Raw genomic sequence first — 21,317 nt, forward strand, 5'->3', positions numbered from 1 at the left:
AAAATGCCGAGAGAACGAACATTGCTGAAGTTCTAGAGAGGCAGAAGAAAAGAAAAGGTTTTCCAGCTCATCTTACCTGCTCTTTCCTGTTCCATGTGTCCAGAGCAAACATTGCTGAGGAATTATGGTCGCTCATCACGCCGTTCTGTGCAAGACCCAAGGAAAGCTAGGAGGTTGTACAGTTATCTCCCTTGGTGTAATTCTAAACTATACAACCTACTACCTCAACCTGGATGCATGCAGTCAAAAATGCTGAAAGCTACCCACCACTTCACAGCCGACATAATGTCAGGGTTTCTAGTTCAAAAAAGTCCTCAAAATTCTCAGTGCACTAATTTAGAAGTAATAAATGCTTTGCTGGTGAAAAGACACCAAAACCAAATGCAGCTGCCCGCACTGCACGTGTTGACAGATAAGCCGTGGTTATTACTGCTAGATATAGACAAGATCATGGTCACTTTTCACACAAGAAGGAATTTTGTCCCTGGCCAAAAAAAATACTTTTCCCCCTCCACAGCAGATGCATCTGCACTACAGCACAGAACATATACATACATTTTTTTAAAGCACTTAAAGAAGGCTTAGGATGAAATTTGTCCTAACATGTCTTTTCCTTTTTGAACACATATAACGTTGACCTTGGAACACGCACCTCTGCTCCGGAATGTTTAAAGGATGATTGCAGAAGCGGGATTAGGAGAAGAACTGCAAAAGGGGTAGAAAGTTCTAAGTAAATTTCACCCTTGCAACCATCCCTTGTCAAGATTAATGATTTTAGAAATGCAACACTGAGCCTCTCTCAGCAGTCAGAATAGGACGGTGTTCCCTTAACAAGGAACACATTACATTTTTAACTTGTATTAGTTCAGTCGAACAACCAGGATGTTATCATTGTGACTCATTCCCATTACCCACCAAGGTATTACTTAAAGCAGTATGCTGCCTATTTATTATGGCTTACAAACAGGGATTAGCATCTTAAAATATGCTAGTGCAGACAGTGGAACTGAATCAGTCCTGAGATCCTGCCTCTCAGGTGAATGCATCCTCAGGCACAGCAGCTCTGTGCTGGAAGGGGATTACAAGGGGATCAAACCCCATGAACGAATGCTGAGCTGTGCTGAATAGATGGCATCTTGGTTGTTTCTGTTTTCTTGGGATAAAGTAGCAGTGCTGATTATGAAAAAGTCAGTGCCCTACCTTTACATTCAAAGCCTGACTAGAAATAACGGAGGAAGGTGAGAAATAATACCACTCTTCAGAATTCAGCTTGCAACAGCAGAAGAATACTTGAAAAAAACCAATCTTTCTGCAAGGTTTAAATGTGCATCATGTTGCTAGTATCAGTGGAATTTCTAATGACTCCATATTCGGTAAAGTTTACTTTGACCTGATAGGCTCTGTGGAAATACAACATATTATTTTAGATGACAGCACAGTACAGCACCCTAACAGTAGAGTCACTGTTAACCTTTTTATTAGTTAGAACAGTGATCCAACCACAAATCTGGATAAGGAAACCGTGGCTCTCTGGCCCTGTACGCTGACCAGGAGCTTTATTGCTGTCTAAAAGCATCCTGAAACCATCCCAATTCCTTGATGCAACATCGTCATTTTTGTGCACTGAATATCTGTCCTCTGACATGAAATCCAATGCTGTAACTAACATAGCTCTATGTAAGCCAATGAACCTGTGTGCTCATTTAGGGTGAAGGAAGATCTTAAATCCCACCTAACTGCTAGGTGACTTATGAGACAGAACTCCCCTTTAGACTTTCAAAAACCTGCTATTTCATGCATACTCTGCAGCTGTAAACTAAACCATTTCAGTATCATGCGGCTAGGCTACTCATTTTTTCTACAACTTAACCCTTGCAAGTATTTTGCTGTATCTCAACCTTGTCGGTAATGTTAGATATTACATCATTCAAAACATTTAAAAATTATTATCTATATGTCATCAGTTTCATTAAGGAAAGTACTGTTAACATCACCACTGCCCTGAGACTAACACAGGCATACCTTGCAGACCAGGTAGTTACAAGCAGAGCTGAGCAAAAAACACTCCAATAATTCGCTCTAAAATAGAAGGTGAAGAAAAAGTGTTTTGTTTCATTTGTATCCTCAACTCAGTAAAGGTCCTTTCATGGATATATTACAACAGAAAATTCCTTATGAAAAAATTCCTTATTCTCAGCTTGCGCCTAAATAACCTCAATTTTTCTCAGGTTGGCAAATGCCACTGTGACTGTTTTGTTCATGACTCGCCACCTCTCCTTGCTGCTCTTCCATCGCAACTTCCAACTTCCTCTTCATCACCACATTTACAAATCCTTGAGCTGTCAACTCTGTGCTGGCACTTATTCAAAGAGCATTCTCGCTCCCTCCCCCGTCACTATATTGAGCCGGTGAGCTATGCCCCGCTTGGCATACGTGCTTCCACTGCAAGTACCAAGACCTGCTCCAAGGTGCCATGGCAGCGTCCAAGCATGAACTGCTGGGAGAAGGTCCTCGCTGGGAAAACATTCTCATCCGAGTTCCCCCATATGCCAATGCCTCTCTGCACAAATGTGATAGTAATAAGCAAGTCTTTAGGTGGACCTGTATGCAACCTATGCTTGCTTTACAGAGCAACTCAAAGAGACTTTAAGATAAAGTATTTTCTAAACACTAAAGCTGTTTCTGTCGCAGGGTCTGATACCTAACTCACCCTCTGGTCAATTTTTAGACACCTCCGCAGCCTGTCGCACAGATTAGCCGGGCCAATTTTCCCCATTTCTGAGAGCTTGGCTTCAGAATTACACGTATTTTGTTCCCACCATTTTAAGCTCAGATGAAGCTTGGACAGATGAAAGTGTATTTTCATCCCAGAGGAACTGTAATTTCAAGCAGAAAAAAGCATCATGAATCTAGTCATTCCATCAGTTAGAATATCTGCTGCTATTACTGACATGAAGTATTGAGTTCAGGAACCGAGATCAACTATTAAAACAGGAGTTGTCTGATTATCATTACTGCTGCACCTTCACAACATCTATCCGTGCCTGGCTCTTTGGTAACTACGTAGGTACCATAAACATTTCTTCTTCTGGGAGGAGAGCAAGAGAGATTCACAGCGCTAGTGTCTATTAAGACACTTTCTTTTGGTGGCATGAATCTCCATGTTTGTTTTCTGGTGATTTTTGCCAATTATGTCTTTACCCAATTAGCATAATCATACCTAATTATGTAATTAGGGTAAATATGTAATCTAATGACAATGTTCAATTACGATACATATCAATGTCATAAAAGTTCCTATTAAATATTGTGGTAGGGAGGACTGCATTACATGTAGAGCTGTGCGTTCCTATGTAAGTTCATGTGCCCCAGTGCCTATTGTTTGTGAACCCTTTTAGGCCTCTTGCTTTTTCAGAATCACAGAAATGATTTCACACTTCTGTGGACAAAAGGAAATCTCTGTCCCAGCCCAGCTCATTTTATTTTAAAGCAACAGTGTAATCAAAAAATCGCGTCCTTTTACTTAGTGTAACCCTCTTATTTCTGAAATGCAGTAGCTGAAGTAAACATGAAAAAGATTCCTGTCTTATCACAGAGAAGACAGAATTCACGTTCAGTGAATACTTATTTTCAAATGGAGAGGAAATGTCATTGTAGCAGTTCCTTCCAGACAGATCATGGGTCTCTAACCCTGAAGTTAACAACAGCCCATGCCACTGACCTCAGAAGACATTAGATTAAGGTGCAAGCTTTAGTCTGGACTAGGAAGTTAGGCAGAAGCATCACTCATTTTACTGCCTGTTCCCTTTGTGGACTTCAGGTGAGAGAAGAATTCAGAAACCTGCTTCCCCTACTCTACACTACATGAGCCCAAATTTTATATTTAATTTCCCCAAGACGGAGGAGAGAATTCAAATCGAGAACTGATTTTTGAGGACTGGATGTCTGGAATATTCCATTCTTTTAAAAGGTGCTTCAATGCAAAGCAGCAATTTAGTCATGATCCACAGAAAAGCAGGGTTTCAGAGGGCAAAATATTCCCAAGTAATGACACAAAAAACAGTGCCTCATGTATTAATCCCCTGCAGCTATACCACACTTTGTGTGCATTTACAGACCACTCCTATTGACTCTACAGATATGAACAAGACAGTAAGGATACCAGCAATGGAAATTCAGTACAGATGCATGCAAGAAAGCTGAATTCTATTTCGTTATTATCAGCAGCAAAACCATCAGCTGAGATTTGGCTCTGAATCTTCATGGATGTGAATGATGTAGAAGAAGGAAGAACCCACCTTCACTTTCAGATCCCAGGCAGGCTATTGCAGGGCTAGCCAAGGAGGGGGCGGAAAGCAGAAAATACTCATGAAGCAAACATATTTCCTTATGTCATTGAGAAAAAAATAAATACCAAAACCCACAAATGATATTGTTCCAGTTTGAGGTCTGAAATCTTGTTTGCTAAATTTCAGCCTGGAGTGATCTTTTTTACAGCTGACTTTCATAAACCTCAGACAGAAGAGATTTTACAATGGAAATGCTGACGATTCCTACTGGTCATCTCACCCATTCAGCTTTACTTGATTAAACTTTGTTATTAGAACTTGGTTGTGATGAGGAACCTCAAGAGGTTCAAAGGTTTATTCCAGCTCAGAGAACTCTCCTAGAAGTCTGGCAGACACGCTAAACGGGGCTGGAACTTCAAGAGTCTGCAAAATAAGGAAAGAAGTCTCATCTAGGCTCAGCTGAAATCCAGAGCAAGTAAATATTTTGCAAGCTATCCAAAATTTTTCAACACATTACAAAAATGGTCTCTGTCTCAACTTTTAGCAAGAGTTACAGCAATCTGAAGATTTACTCAATATTAGATTTCAGTATCTGGTACTTTCTAGGGGAAGGGTGGCCAGGCTCTCACTCCTGAACCATATATAGCTTTTTGTCGGCAGCTGGAGTGCAGCATCAGCTCTGGGTTAGACAACACGATGCAGACGCTCTGTCTTGGGTCCAAGGGTGGATCAGGGATGCTGACGGGCAAGGTGGCACAAGCTAGCAAGGGCTGCAAGGCTGATGACTCTAAATGACCAAAAAACCTAGGGTTTTTTGCTCAGCCCAGGCCTTCTCTGTGATTGAGCAGTGCCCTATGCTTTTGGTGTGAAGCTCAGTGAGCCCAGGTTGAACCCTCTCGTTTGAGATTCTGCACATGCACACTGAAAAGTAAAGGAACTCATAGGTGATTGCCAGGAAGCCATACCAAAACCTAGTGCCACCTCCAGGGTGGCGTGGTGAGGCTGTATTTCATCACAATACTGCATATCTATAACCAAAGGCGCTGCAGTCCAGCTGGAGCACATCTCCTCTCCTCCTTCAGATCGCTGTGGCTAATGCTACTTGTGTAATGCTCCTAAGTTATGGAGACTTCCTGGCTCAAGGGCAGGTGTCTTACTTAGTCTTGGATTCTTCCCCTAAGAGCATCCTCTCCTTATTTTCTCCCTTACTGATTAAAAGCAAATAAACAAAGAGGGGGGGGGGAAATCAGATTACCGACATAGTTATTTATCTGCCTTTTAAGAGTTTAACCAGATTTGATTATCTGAATAAGAGTATTTGGATATGGTTCAAATTCCAGGGTACACAATTACATTCTGCTTATCATGAATCCCATTTGCCACTGCATATGGTTATTCTAATTACCCAAATGCTATTGTGTGCTCCTCTGCTGACACAGGCTCACTATGCTCCACACCAGACAAGACTGGGAAAAGGGGGAGCACACAAGTGTAATAATTTTCATATCCCAGTGGATACCATGCAGCATACTTGTCTGCAAGGGACCTTACAGGTGCTTTCAGTGAAAGATGTCAGTAACAGAAATGAGAAATAGCCTTCTTATTTTGAGGGAGAAAGACGTGATTTACCAAATCTGAAAAAAGAGGAGTTTGCTTTGGAAAAGCTTTGGTTTGCTTCTCCGGACAAGAACTACTGCTTCTGGTTTAAAGTGTAACTCTGGCCAAATGAAACACAGTTGTAGTAAAGCCTCCCCAGATGCAGATATAGCCACGTAGTTCCACAGGAGGCATTTTTTTTCCTCTTGGGAGGTACTAAAGCAATGACTCTGCCTATTGCTAGAGAAAGGGACTGCATTAATTAAGGTACCAATTTTTTGATAGGATATTGGGACTTTTTCATGTCCCCAAGGCCTTCCTGGTACTTTCTACGTGCAGGTGTTCTGGTTTGTTTCCAGCTACAGGAACTGCCTTCTATTTCTTTAAGTTCCCATGCAACATCGGACTGGATGAAGTATTCAGTACTTCCTGCCCTTAGCAATTTTGCAGCACGTCTGTGCACTGTTACGCAGTCACTGTGCCTCAGTGACAGATGAAGAGATCTCTGTGCACTCTGTATGGCACTTGGATCAAAGCTGCTGCATAAATGTAAGCTCCTTATCAACAAAGTGAGGAAAAAAATTCATTTGAAACATACAGGTAGAAGCTCCACAGACTCCAATTAGTTTTCTCCATCCTAAAGGGAAGACACATTTCAAGGTTCTTCACATCATTTTGTCAGACTCCAGTTTCACTCTAAAACTTAATGAAGTGCAGTGAAATACAACCAACAGAAAAGAAGTACAAATTAACGCTGAAAACACAATACCGTTCTTTTCAAAAGGCTGAGCTGAAAAACAAAGGGGCGGGGGGAGAATATTGGAGGTTACAGTTAAAAAGGACAGGGGGTAGTTTAACAAGAAACAAACCAAGATAAATTTCAAAATTTAGTAAAACGTACGAGGAGAAGGAGGGGAGGGGAAAGGCACATGAGCTAGTGGCAGGCAAGCAGAAGCTGGAGCCAGGCCATCCCGAGTACTAACTTTGGCTCAGAGAGCACAGCCTTCGCAACATCAAGCAAACAGGTACAGTGAGAGAGCACTTCAATACAAAGACCCAAATTACATGTAGCATCGTGGCAGAAACCGTGGCTACGCTCCGCTCGGGGAAGCTACGCTGGTATTGCTGACAGAAGCGCCGACTCTACCTACGTCCACGACGGCACCCTCTCTGCAGCCATGCTGCTGCATCTCTTGCTGCAGAAGACAACAGCGTTCAAAGAAGCTTCCTTGGGCATGTTTACCCTGTCCCGTAAAGCAGAGGCCACAGCTTCTCCAAGCTCACGTCAGGCTGAGCTGACGCATGCCCACGCAGTGGCACGGCTACCCTTTTTCTTTGCCAAGCACCAGAAAACCAGAAGCAACCAGAAAACATGCTTAGCCTCAGAATATAATGCGACGGTTCTCCTCTCAGCAGCACAGGGCCTGCATCCCAGCCCCCCTTCTGATGGCACATTTCTAAAGTTTGCTTTCTAAGCATCCAGCCATGTTTAGATCAAGTCTCTCACCAAGAGGAAAAAAAAAAAAGTGTTGGATATCGATTAGCAGGTCCCAACATAGTCAGTGAGAAACTACACTAAAATATTTTACCAAAAAATCCGTTTCCTCTTTCCTCTTCTTTGATTCAAATATTGATTTTCTAATCCAAAAATATGCTTTCAAACCCAACTGTGGTATCTCATTTTGCGACACATCTGCCCCATTCCCCTGCCATGGGCTTTTGGCACTCTCAAAGCAATGTCACCTGATGTGCCAGCCTCTAGAAACATCCGTGACAAATTCCAGGCTTTTCTCAGCGTACTCTGCCAGAAGCCTGGTGTCTCCAAATGGCTTTACAGAGAAGAGACCACCATGCAGAAATATCTGTTATATTGGGAACTGGGTTTGACCAGCTCATTTCTCCTTGGAGGTTACACTAACTGAGCCAATACTTCCTTTATAGCCATAAACATAGGAATCTAATGCAGTGAATATTCACAGCGTTTAAAAAATAAACAAAAACCACCACAGAATATTAACAGCCCCTCTGGGAAGAAACAGTTTTACTGTCACAACTAGATGCAGTCTATCGCAGCCCATGATGATACCCTACTCGTTCCGCTACGGCTGGAACAACATCCACCAGCAAAGCCAAAGTGGAGGTGGGCACCAGCACCACGTCCCAGAGGAGATCTTGCCTCGAGGGCCATATTCTGGATAGTATCCCACAACTAGGCTTCAACGTGGCCTCGCAGCACCCTTGCCTGAAAGAGATTTATCCTTCCCCCTCCTCAGCCACCTCTTACTGTCTGTTTTTTGAAGAGCCAAAACATTACTGGTGGACACGTGTCAAAGGCCTTGCACGTTTATGGAACGGAGACCAGAATGGTGACGCCCAGCATTCATTCTGTGCTGTGGCAAAGGTAAGCACACACCTGAAAACCAGCTGTGCTGGGCTACAGAGGCGGTCCAGCAGCAAAAGTTCTTCTGGAAACCACGCATTGACTGCAGCACGGCTTTTATACTTTAATTTCCGATACATGCAGGAGGGGAATATTGACCACCGGTTCCTGTACCCCAATGCATGATCACACAGAATGCCAAACTGTGCATTTTGTTTTCTTTCTTAACAGCTAGTTTCAATTCACAGAGAGAAAGAAGAGTAGTTAAACTGAAATTTTGTTAGCAGAAGCCTTCTTTGACATCATTTTATGCTTCTATAGTAAATAGAAAACACATAGAAAACCCTGGAAATTCAGCAAAGAAGAAAAAAAAATTTTTTTGGACTGCAGCAGTGTGCGTCAAACCAGCCAAGTTCAAAACCAGAGAAATTTAAAAGTGGAAATGCAGACCAAGTCTTTGGTAGAATTAACACTGAAAGCTGCTGGAAAGAAATAGTCAGGCTTTATTTTGAGTTTACAGCCTAATTATTTTCATATAGAATCTGTATATTGGGGTTTTAAAAAATGACTTCTTCAAACATAATTGTTCCACTTGCACAACTTAAAAATGTTAGTTCTACGCAGCAGGTTTTATACTGCCTGCTTACATGGTGGGTTTTTTCCCTGCTCTACCAGTTCTTTGGAGTTTACAGCACAATTATTTTCCCTTAAAAACTATTTTAAAAGACATAAATACCATGAAATTGGAAGGAATGGGATTCCACAATAAACTAATGTTTGAGAGAAAATAGGAGTTGGAGGGCCAATACCCTCCTCTATTACAGAGCTGCACGCCTGCAGTATACCCAGTGATTCCAAGTTACTTGATAGAAAGGCAAACAGAAGTGTCTGTTCCTCTCGCAGACAAATTGCTGTCACTAAGCAAGGAAAGAATGGATCCACGTTACTTTATAAATGAAGCCATTTTATCCGCTTCCCAACAACCTCAGAATTAAACAACCTAAGAACGCTCCCTACCATGTCCCCATAGCCAGACCTATGCATAACGTATCTGAGATTTCATTTCTTCAGTCTGATGTCAAATAACTCCCCCGTCCCATTTTACTCAGACACAAATGAGTTGCTGGTTTGCATGAGTGTATTTTAACACTAACCAAAGCTTGAAAACTGATACGATAATTGCAGAACAAGATTTGCAGCTCTAATTTTATATTTCTTAAAGCACAAGAAGGGAGGAGGGAAGAAGGCATTAGACGAAAGACACAAACAGCAAAGTTGAACGTTGTCAGTTTAAATGCATAAACACAACACTTTGTGCACTTGCCAGACAGACACATACCTATAGATACAAGCTTGTGTGGAATATGACCACAAGTTCGGATCTACGGGTTTGTGGCAACAGGCAGGGATCTCTTCTGTAATTTGCTAGGTTTGGGGTTTGATTTTGTATTTAAAGAGGAAAACCATTTCTGCAAATGAAATTTCAGAGCTGTTAGTAAGTAGCAGCCTTCATTCTCCTCAGCACCTTAAAACCCCTCCTTTGGAGGATGGGGGGGCAGGGGGGAGAGTTGCTTATTGACTTTGCTATAACATTAGCTCTGTTGCTACAGTTTCCTTAACTCCCATGTAGCCCTTTGAAAAAAAGTCAGCAAAATAAAACAAATTTTAAAATAAACAAAATAAAGCAGATCTGTGTTTCTTTCTTGTAAGTACTTTGCTGGACAGAATTACTGATGATTACACAGTACTGAAGAATTAACAGCCAACTTTGGAGGTATACCGCTAACAGTGTAGCAAATTATCAAACAGTAAAGTTTTTATAAGTAGACAGAGTTGCAATACATATGCATACCCCCACCCTGCAAAAAGTTTGTCTTGTTTCCATTCTGGCAGCCTGGTTGAAACAGCAGAAACAACTGCGCAAGAGTTGTTTTAGCTTTCAGAGAAGTCATTACTGGTCTGGGGTTCTATTTTAATTCTATTTTTAAGGAAAAAAAAAATCCTTTCATTCTGCTAAACAATCTAGCAATTTCCCCTAACTCCAGCTCTCTGCTGTCTCACTGCATTTCTTCCTAAAATGACAAATATAAAACTTCTTTAGGAATTTTCTAATAAGTCTTGAAAAACAGTCGTGGAGCAAAGTTTTGCCACTGCAAGCAAGAATCGTCCCCTCCTTCCCCCGAAGTTTCCACGTTTTCTTTCCTGCGTAACTAACATTTCCCATTAATGAAATTTTATTGGGTGGGCAACTGGTGGGGAATTGGGCTGACAAGCAGTCTGGCTGCAAGCTCCACATAGAACTGGTGAACAAAATCAGCAAGATTAATTGTTGCTTAAAGTGTCACAAAATTTCCAGCTTCTACCTCTTCTCTTTCTTCAGAGGATAAACTATATTAATGCAAGCTAATATTTTTCTCTATAAAATGAAACAGTCAACATTTGGAAAATAATTTTGCTATTTGGACGCTTTTAGAAAGTTCCCTACTTCTTGTGCAGGTTCTTAAAATAAATCACTTCAACCTTTCCTGCCTGGTAAGTATGCAATTAAAAAATACAATTTTCCTTTATTGGAACTACTGCTTGGGCTGGGTTACAAGAAGCGCCTGTTCCATCCAGCAACAGAGATGTTAAACTTTCGCCATCTGTCCAAAGGTTATCTAAACTGATCATCTAAGTTTAGATTCCTATGCTTATACTCTGATACCTACCTTAAAACTGTCCAGCTTTTCCAAAGTTTTCAGCACTCAAAATTCATGCCAAGAGCAGCAGCTGCAGGGGTTCAGCATCTTTGAAAAATCAGGACAACTTTTCTGTTGGAGCCCAAATGCAATTTAGGAGCACCCAGAATTCAGAAAGCTCTAGCCCTGCAATAATTGTGCAGCAGTCAAGGCAATGGGTCAGGGAGCACGTGGTCCTGCAGACAGAACAGAGTCACATCATGCACAAATACACGTATTGTGCACTTCTTTGGAACCGAACTGCAAACGGAATATAACAAATGTTACCCTACCAAAAATAACCCAAGCCCTCCAACTACAAAGCTCATTTATTTCAGGGAACCTAAGATTAAAATTCAAACTGTCTTTTGACCCTTCTAATAGGGCCTAACAGGCACAGTATTAGGAGTCGGTAACATTGCTGCTGCATGTACCAGTATTTCTTACAATGGCAAGGAATTTTTCCATGGCACTCTCATGCTATAATGCAATACTGCGTAAGACAGAGTACTTTCTTTATGAGTATACTCATTTTGACCCTAATGTTCTTTACATTAACATATGTGTATGAAGGTAAGCTAATTTGCGTGTTTCTCTGCTGGCAAAGAAATACTTCATTTTTTCATATGAGATAGGAAAAAAGTAATGATCTCACTGAAGTACACATACTATGCGGAGGTTGAATTTTTACTAGATTTTCCTAGTTCTCAAAGGTTTTTTTTTCCCCTTAATAGCTCAAAATCTCATTTTCTAACCACTGGGATAGTTCAAGTCCTTGAAGGAAACCAAGATGTAACATTTGGGTGGCCTGTACATACCTCCTTGTGGTATAGGACATGTGTCCTCAATTCTGACTGGTCTGAATGGAAGTTGCAGGCACCCAACGCACTTCAGCAACTGCTCTTTATTACTGCTCTTTATTACTGTCTCTTCTCGGAGACAGAACTGAGCCAGACCTTCTAAGAGCCCATCACATGCTTGTAAGGGCAGCTGTTAGGTGTTGACCCACAAAGAAAATACACCCTTTATTTAGTTGCCTAACCGAGGGCTGATCTCTGCTGCAGTTCTGGCCAACCATCTCCTTCTCCCTTGCTACCTGATTGGCTTTTACAAAACAAAAGGGAAGAACGAGTGTTAGGATCCATCACCATAGCTTCAGTTGTTAAAAAACGAAAGAGGGAGAAAAAGAGAAAGCAGCGATAGCTATCTCTAGAAAAGCACCTATGTAGGCCAAATAAATCACGCAAGCAGGTCCCCACTATAAATCTGATCGACCACTTCTGCATTCCTGTGAGCCCTGGAGAAAGGCAGCTTGGTGGGACAGAGATTTCATTTAGTGGCACCTGTACGCTGTAAATTACAAGTATCCAGGAACCAACCTACTCCTTTTCATACATTTTGGAGAAAAAAAACCTATGGACAATTTTTGAGACAGTGAACTGATAAAGCCAGCAGCAAATTAACATGGGTTTGTTTTTGGAAAGGATTTTTTTTTTTTTTTAATGAGCACTGCTTTTTTAAAGATTAATTTCACCTATATCAAATGTATTCAGGGAAATTGAATGAGAGCCATAGATTATACAAGATCTGGGTTTTGAAACACTTCCCTACATTGATTAATCATACAGCTATTCTACCTTTTGAAAACCTGATGAACATATACACAGTGGCAGAAAATCTGTGATAGGCAAACAAACCAATCATCTTCACACTGTATTTGCCTGGAATGCTAAGATTACAAATAAAAAGTTTCAACCTGTACATTAAAGATTGTCTTATTTATATTAAGGCTTGTGATACCCTTATACTAAGCATACTTTGCTTCACTATTAATTTTATAATATGTCAATGATCACAGGATCAACAAGGCTTTGCTACTAGAACCTGGGACAGCCAAAAAAGTAATACACTTTCGTTAGTATTAACCCAGTATAAGACTGGCATTTTATAGATTTATAGCCAAAGGAATACAGAAGGAAACATGTAGAAATAAAGTCTCTAAAGACATAACATTGGTTTTGGTCTGTGGGTGGTATTCTTGCAAACCACAAAGCATAAATGCCCTGTCCAGGAAAATCGATCATTATGGAATGCATTGTGTGCCTGAGTAAAAAGCTGTTTGCAGCCATTTCATACTTCTGCCACGAAAATAAGACAAATAAGAAACACGATTGCTAAATAATTCTCATTCTTTTCCCCCACCCCTTCCCCTCAATCTGAACCCCAGTCTATTTAGGCCTATAAATATATATATATACACACTTACATATACACACACACACACACACTCTCTCTCTCTCTATCTTAGGTTAAAAGAGCTGTATCAATAGATTTCTGTATTTCAAATAATTTTAAGAAATTATAAGGAAAATGAAGATACTGACTGGAGAATGTATGAGAAACCAAATTACCTCAGTAGCAGCATTTTACAAGATTTCTTATCGAATGTGCGCTGCCATATTGCTAGGCCCAACTCTTCAAGGAACGTATTCTGGAAGACAAAATATTTTTGGATATTTTCATGGCATATTTTCAAGAAATGGATTCTACCTTTATATATCCAGAGGCTACAGCTTTAGAAGCAAAAGGAACAGACAAGGTCCTAAGAGAGAAATTACTCCCCCCTCCTAATATCCCAATTTAAAAATTTTTTTTTTGGAAGATTATTTTCTGTGTTACACCTTGGATCAATCCACTCCTGCCCTCCCCCACACAACAAGTTAAATCTCTGGAAATAAAACATTTCTTGTAACACAAACATTTAAGAAGTTTGCCAGTTCTATTACCACCAAAGCGATTAAGAAAAATAAAGCAACGTGGAGGTTGCAACAGCAAATGCATTCCCTGCTAGTTAGTAACACGCATCAACTTCTTAAACTGATTAGTTATCATATATAGATCCTTATCCAATTAAAGTTTGATAAAACAGAATCAAATAGGAGGATCGTTACCTGCTTTTGAGAAGGTTCACCAAGCAAGCATTTTAAGCTTTTTGACTCTTTTAACACTGATACAAGGAATAATTATTTCTCTCTGCCGATGCGATTGTTAAAAGAAGAGAAACCCCGGATTGTGGTGGCTTCGTGGATGCTATTCTTTTTGCACCACAGCAGGATTCTTGGCTGCCAGTCCAAGCTGCTTTCACTTGCCAAGTTTTAAGATGCCGGTTTTGCCTTTCATTTTATTGTTCCTTTCGCAACGTTAAAGACCGACTTAAAAAACCATGCACAGCTGCTATCGGGGAGGGGGGGGAATTATTTGAATTTTGCACAAGAATGGAGATGAGGAAGGAGCGCGCTGTGATGTAACCACAACGACACCCACAGAAATATTTCCAATATTGGGGGGGATGGACTCACGCTCAGAATCCTGGCGTTTTCCTACAACACGGTTGGGATCTAGTGTCAGAGAAGGAAATAATAAAAACATCCAGACCTACGATCAACCGTAGTCACGTTAGAAGTGGAGGTTGATACTTCTCCCCCCCCACCACCTATTTTTTTTTTAAATCCACTTTCTGCGGCTTAAGACTATTCTTCCTCATGGAGGATTTCTTCCAGGGGGTGCAGGGAAGCAGAGGTTGGGGAGCAGCCTAACAAAAGGATTCCCCCCACACACGGACTCCTACCCCACCCTTTCGCTGCTTCCCTCTGATGGGAGTTCACCCATGCCCAAACATCACGGCCTTTCTTTTGACGCAATGCCACCGTGAAGAGGCTCAGCATCACGGCGCAAAAGCTTCCATCAAAATGCAGTACGGGGCTGCGAATTCTTTCATCCAACACATTCATTTATCGTAAGCGACTGATTTTTTTTTTTTTTTTTTTTAAAGAGATTGTGTATAAGGAAGGTGGGAATAGATTTCTAAAAATCCCCAACTTCTCTGTATGTGAGTTGATTTATTTTATTTTACCTGATGTAGCAACAAAACTATTGGGACTGGTACCAAGGCTCAAATGCATTTAAACGAACAAACAGCAACAAAAAGTTGTGTGTGATCCTTCTCAGACTTCAACTAGCTATTAAAAGCATTACAGTGGCTATGCTCAACACACATTATAAAGTATCGAACGCTACAACTCTTGCATGAGACAAACACCGAGTCAGTCTGAACAACCACTTCTTGATACAGATGTTGGAGGGACATATACTTCATATCTGTGTAAAGAAAATTCCCACTCAGACACGGTTCCTGGAGTTACCCGTGCAGGCAGACCGACGCGCATACGAATATACGCAGGATAGTCAGAATGGCTGGAGACGACTATTTTTCACAGTACATAGGTGACTGTTTATACAGCCCGCAAGCCAGAAAATAGAAGCGGTTTCAAACATACAATAACCAAGGGTGAAAACAGCTCTGAAACCAGCTGTTGTATGTGCAGAGGTTTACGGCTGACTTTACAGCAGAACTAACTGCAACTAGCAGAAGATGAATACACCCCCGTATTTCATATTTTAAGAGAAAAAGAGACAGACTACAGACAACTTAAAGTTTCTATGAAAACCAACAGTCTTAAACAAAAGCAGCGTGAATTAATAAGGGGGAAAGAAAAACAGAAGCTTTGTTCTAAAGTGGAAGCATAAGATGTGAAATTTCAAAATCAGATGGCTTGGTCTGTGATTTCTTTAATTTAAATGAATTGATCTGTTGCTAAACTGCTGCTCTTGTGCCAAGAAACTTTTAACTCTTTCGGCTCAAAACTCCCCATGTTTTGCTATTTTCTCTCTCCTCCCAAGCATACTACGATTAAATCAGAAAGCAGAAATTAAAAACGAAGTGGGAAATAAAAAACAAGAGCATAAAAAGAAGGGGGGAATTAAACCCACAGCACATGCAGAACACAAAAGAGCCACGATATGGAGCGTATCGGTGCTTCGTTAGAACTTCTACTGTATAAACAACGTGATTTTTGTTCTTACAATGTTGCTAAAACTTGGGAAGGAGACAGAAAGGCCTTCAACCTTCGCAATTCCACGTACAGCAAGAAGTCCGGGGCAAACCCAACAGAAACAGGGCTAGCAGCAAGAAGGACAACAGAATCCCTGACCTAATTCATTGCAAACATTCACTTACCGAGAATGCCTTAAGCATTTCCAATAGAACCCCCTTTCCTACACATGTTCGCCTATGTGAAAAAGAACAAAAAAGCAAACTGAAAAGCTCTCAAAAACAACTGAAAAGATAGCTGCTTTGGTAAAATTTGGGTGAAAGTTCCTAGTGCTTTTCCATTTTGTTTTGGATTTGTTTTGCCCCCTGAAAAAAAAAAAAGAATTAAAAAAATTGAAAATAGACATGTTGTAATTAGAGATAATTCCAGGGGAAAAAATATTTGTGTGTAGAACAACAACAACAAAAAAATTAAAAAAAATTATATATCTATATATCTCCCACTTTCCAGTTCTGCTGCAGTTCCCCCTAAACTGCTGCTGCTTGCTCCAATCTGCTGCCTGCTTAACAACGGAATGACAGGCAACATCTGTTTGTATAGAAGCCAAGATCAAGCCTTCAAAATTTTTTTGGCTCAGTTTCTTTTTTTCTTCCCCCCACCCCCCCCTCCCCACCCTCTCCCCCCGGAAAGCTTTAAAAAAATAGAAGTAAAAGAAAAAGTAAAAGCACACAGCAAGATTTTGAAAGCAACTCAAGTGAGGCAGCAACTATTTTCCCTTGAGTTATTTCAAGGTACAGTACTTCGAGGATAACTCTTTCCTCTCTCTCCACCCGCCGTCACCTCCTCCCCTGCTCTCCCCACCCTACATCCTCTCTCTTGCCCCATGCTATTAATAAAGTATCACAGAAACTGGGGAAAAAAAAAAAAAAAAAAATCCAACGTACCTTGATCACTAAAAGGCCACTCCCTCCTATGGGAAGGGAGGGGGTTTCTTCAGTAGGCAACTAAAAAAAAAAATTGTACGGGGAGGGGAATAATGGGACGGTTCGGGGGACAGTCTTGCCACAATCCTCTCACCCTCTTTTTTTTTCTTTCCTCCATTTTACAGACTATAAAATATATTGTGCATATTTTGAAAATAAAAGAAATTGTTTTGAAATAAATAAATACGTGGAAAAAAAAAAAAATCAGCCCAGATCCAAATACAATTCAAATGACTAACAATGTCAGTCTACTGCCAATTCTGTGGCAAATCGGGAGAAAGCACAATAATTCCACATGCTGAGATGTGAACAACTGGAAAGAAACCAACTCTCTAGAAGTCACAATGAAAACTATTACGGTGCCCCCACCCCCAGCCCCACTGCCATCCCTTTCGGAGTCTCCCCCTGTACCCTCCTCCCTCCAGGGGAAAAAAAAAAAAAAAAAAATTAAGCCACTAATTTAACAAAAGGAAAAGGAGGAGGAAAAACAACAACAAGACCATCAACTGAAGCTATTTAAAAACTCAGGGAATGTTTTATTCACTGGTGATTTGGGACAACGCTCCCACGCGCGCGCACGCACACACACACCCCACATGAAAAAAAAAAAAAATCAGACAAGTTGCTAAGGAGACTTGTGTAAACTCAGAATACAGGCACATTTCTGGCCTTTCCCCCTATATTCCATCTCGTATTCCGATCACGCACCACTGCGGCACGATTGCACCAATGCACTGCATTAATCTTGGCCTTAAACGGGCTGACTGGCAAAGCAAACTGTGTGTATATATCATCTTTCAAACTTAACAAGTTAAAGGGAGAGAGGGTGGTGGTGGGTGGGGAGGGCTGGGGGGGGGGGGGGGGGGCGGGAACCTTCGTGCTGAATATAAAATATAGGAGCCGAGCTTAGTAAGGGAATTTTAAAGAGGAAGTGTTATCCAGGCTTATATATAAAGCTGCAAGCCTCCCCGAGCTTTCTTGCGTCTCTCTCGCTGTGTCTCTCTCGCTGCTCTCTCTCTCCCACTTCTCCGAACAAAATCCCCCGTCCCCTGGCAGATGTCTGAAACCCTGCCAGATCTAACAATGTCGGACCCACTCTCTGCCACCAGACATTCGGGGCCGCAGACTAGCTCATTCTCTCAGCACAGTAGGGTCATATATACATATTAAACAACCTTTTTTTTTTTTTTTCCCCCCAGTCCCTGATGTGCGTGTTCCTAAACCATACATTTAGAGATAATATTTTCACCTTCTACTTTTAGGAAGGGGCAGACTAAATCAAAGCCCGAACCATTCGTGGAAGGTGACTGTCGCCGCCCAGCACGATCCCTTCCTCAGTAACTGACAGTGCACCAGCCCTTGGCCGGGACAAAATTAAACTTGGGTTTTTTTCCTGCTCCTTGTTATTTGGGTGCAGGAAATACATCTCCTTCTTTACGCCCTCCTTCTGTCTCTCACAATCTCAAATCCTCTCCCACTGACGGACAGCTCGGTACAATCACTCAACACCTGCCTTTTGCTTGTTTTGTACACTGCATTTCACAAGACCAGGATTTCAATCCTCACATGAGGAATCCAGTAATCTACAAATTCAACAGCAGCGCATACAAGAAAAGCCAATTTCATGGGCTGTGCCTTGGAGCTAGTCCTAGAGCATTACCCCGCTTTCAGGTCCAACGGAGGGCTTTTACTGAAGGCAGCATATTCCAGAAGGGGAACCCAAACTGCCCTAATGAGCATCATCTTCACTTTACAGCCAGGCCAGCAAAAGCACGGGAGAAGTGAGTCCATTTGCTCAGCCACAGAGGGTTTCCACGCCAGGGCTGAGAGCAATCCTGCCTTCATTTCAGCACAAAGTCCCACCTCAGTGCCACCCCACCCAGGAGAAGCATCGCCATGCGTTGGACATGCAGGGTCAAACACTCACTCCCTGCCCCAGAACTTGCTATTCACGTGAGGGTCTCAAACGCTACGCTACGGCAGGGGCGAGGGTGCCGAACAGCCACACGTCCCGTGGGCTTTGTCTCAGCTGCAACGTAAGAGGCAAATGGGTAACTGTGACTAATGCTCTTGACAAGGCATAAAGGAGGAACAATATGGAAATCTGAAAGAAAAAGTAGAGTTGGACTCAGAGCATGATGTGGAGAAAGGAGAGGCTGGCCATCAAGAACAACTCTACTGGTATCTTCCACTTAATCTAATGACAGTCTCACTCATAAGACTATTGTCACGGCACCCAGTGGGGCCAGTTCTGGCAGCGTGCTTTCCTTTCAGCTCCAAATGACAGCGTGAGGGAATTACTAACAGAGGAGAAAATTATAAAGTTCTAATCACTAAATTTGGGCTCCAAAGCAAGTGAATCTGTGGCACTGCACAGAAGTTAGAGAACGAAATATGTATTTTTAAAATGCCTCTCGGTACGTTAGCGCTCAGGTGGCTATAGAGCCATCCTGAACCTCGCTCCCTGAAATTCAGAGGTGTCTAGCATTGCCTCCACTCGTCATTTCTCATTCCTCTTCCACAGATCTACCATAAAGTGGAACATTTGACTCACCTGACTGCTTTATCTTTGTCTGGGGAGAACCACCTGAAACAAAAATACCAAATGAACAAGTTAAAACCATTCATTTAAGAGAAACGTTTGGCTTTTGCCCTAGCAGGTAAGGAAAAAGTAGGAATCGTCATAAAAACCATTATTTCTCACATACTAGGTGTTTTTCCGAGTTAAACAAAAGCACACCAAATAAACACTTCCCTTTCCCTAGCTTGCTCGGCTCCTTCGTACAGATAGATGCTCCAAGCCCAACAATGCGGAGCCAAAGCACCTGCCTGCAGGACACCAAACGCTCAGGTCCACACACTTAAAAATGGCTGAAATGAGATTTAAGATGTTGTTGTACCTTAACTGCTTCTGAAGGAGGTTATAGCTTCTACAGCAGAGCCAGGAGAAGATCATGGCACAGCTCCTTGTAAGTGTCAATGAAAAATCAGTCATTTTAACTAAAAAACCAGCATAGGAGATGGCGTAGACCTAATCAGACACCGCACTGGATTAGGGACTGCTCACACACTTCTCTCCCCTGGGTGAGCTGCAGGGGGGAGAGCTGCCTGCAGACATTCAGACCTTCAACCAGTCCAGTTGCGCTGGGAAGAGGATATTTGCCTTTGCCTCCAGCGAGCCATCTGTAGTTCGCCTTTGAAAATCTCCTACTGCAAAGCAGACATACCCAGCTCTGCTGAGGCCGATTTAGTCTTTCATCACTGAGATAGATAACCAAGCCTCAAGCAGCCCTGCCTAAAGGAATACGCTCGATACTGGGCAAAGATCCGAGTACACTGAGTGCACCTGCATCGCTTCTGCCAAAATCCATACTGACCACAGAGCAGACAATCACGCGTGCATAGCCTGGACACAACTCGAGCATTTTTCCAAGGAAAACAGAATCCATAGGTCTCAGACCACTAGACAGCTATTAAATAAACCATCAGGCCCAGTAAGACAGGGTATTTGCAAGGCACCAAAATGGATAGAAAACTGAGAAGTAGTAAGGTAAGGTAGAAGAGGCAAAAATATGCTAAAACCACTGCAGATGCAGCGCCAAGTGCTTTACGTGCTTTCCCAGTTCTGGGCCCTAAGGTTTTCAGAGGAATTTCTAGTGTTGCGGTTGACTAAGTGGGGCTACATTTTTGTTTTGGTTGCGAATTGGAAGCCACTATTTTTATCCACAAGTCCCCCAAAGCATCTGTTTCTCTCTAGCTATTTAAGACTTCCTTTTATAAGACCTAGTTAGAGGTATATCATTATTTTTAAATGTTACTCTTTCCAGTCACACTTACATTTTATCATCATTACATGTGTCATTATCTGTGTAATTTGAAGATGAGGAGATAAAATCCTTGCAGGGGGTCTGAGAGTTACTTTCCCTTGAGCAAATATGTTGGGATAATACCTACCATTTGGTACAAGCTAGTGCATCCCCAATGAAAGGAAAAGCAATCCTTCTACAGGTCACGCTTTAAAGTCACCTAGAGAAAGAAACTGTCTGGAAGCATCCAAAGAGTAGGCTAAATCCCCAGCAGAGAATGAGAATACCCGACTTGTTCCTAGCTTGTAGTCAAGGCACAGCCATCTAGAAAAATCTGTACAAATACCGTTTGCTTTTGCTGGAAACACAGTATTGACAGCGAGTTCTGTTTTTCCCAAGGAGTAAAAGATGGGGATATATCAAACTGTTTCATGGTTGAACTGTAAGACAGAAGACAGTATGTCTTATTTAATGAGCTACACGGAGTCACAATTACAACAGACCTTACAGAGTAGTAGTTTTGGACCACTTAAGGGTTCGTATAATGTGATGTAAATGCAGCTCAGGTCATTTAATTTAGGAGGCCGCTTTCGTTTTGCTGTTTCTGTAACTGATCTACCTTGCTGCTACTAATGGCTATGGGGATTTTTTATT

The 21,317-nt window shown here is 41.7% G+C and overlaps 1 long non-coding RNA gene across 6 annotated transcripts in view; it reads right to left on the reverse strand.

The window, feature by feature from the left end:
* The window catches only part of LOC138686190 (uncharacterized), a 161,573-nt gene that overhangs the window by 27,974 nt on the left and 112,282 nt on the right, over positions 1–21,317 (reverse strand). For 2 of the 6 annotated variants that reach the window (XR_011325551.1, XR_011325550.1), the window contains exon 1: positions 77–145. This is a non-coding gene — a long non-coding RNA (uncharacterized lncRNA). Of the gene's footprint in view, positions 1–76; positions 146–10,973; positions 11,180–13,393; positions 13,474–13,933; positions 14,652–16,059; positions 19,079–19,411; positions 19,445–21,317 lie in introns of those variants that run through there. The other 4 variants (XR_011325549.1, XR_011325548.1, XR_011325547.1 and 1 more) reach the window with 4 other exon arrangements.

The sequence above is a fragment of the Haliaeetus albicilla genome, chromosome 7 (assembly GCF_947461875.1).
Source record: "Haliaeetus albicilla chromosome 7, bHalAlb1.1, whole genome shotgun sequence".
NCBI lineage: Eukaryota > Metazoa > Chordata > Aves > Accipitriformes > Accipitridae > Haliaeetus > Haliaeetus albicilla.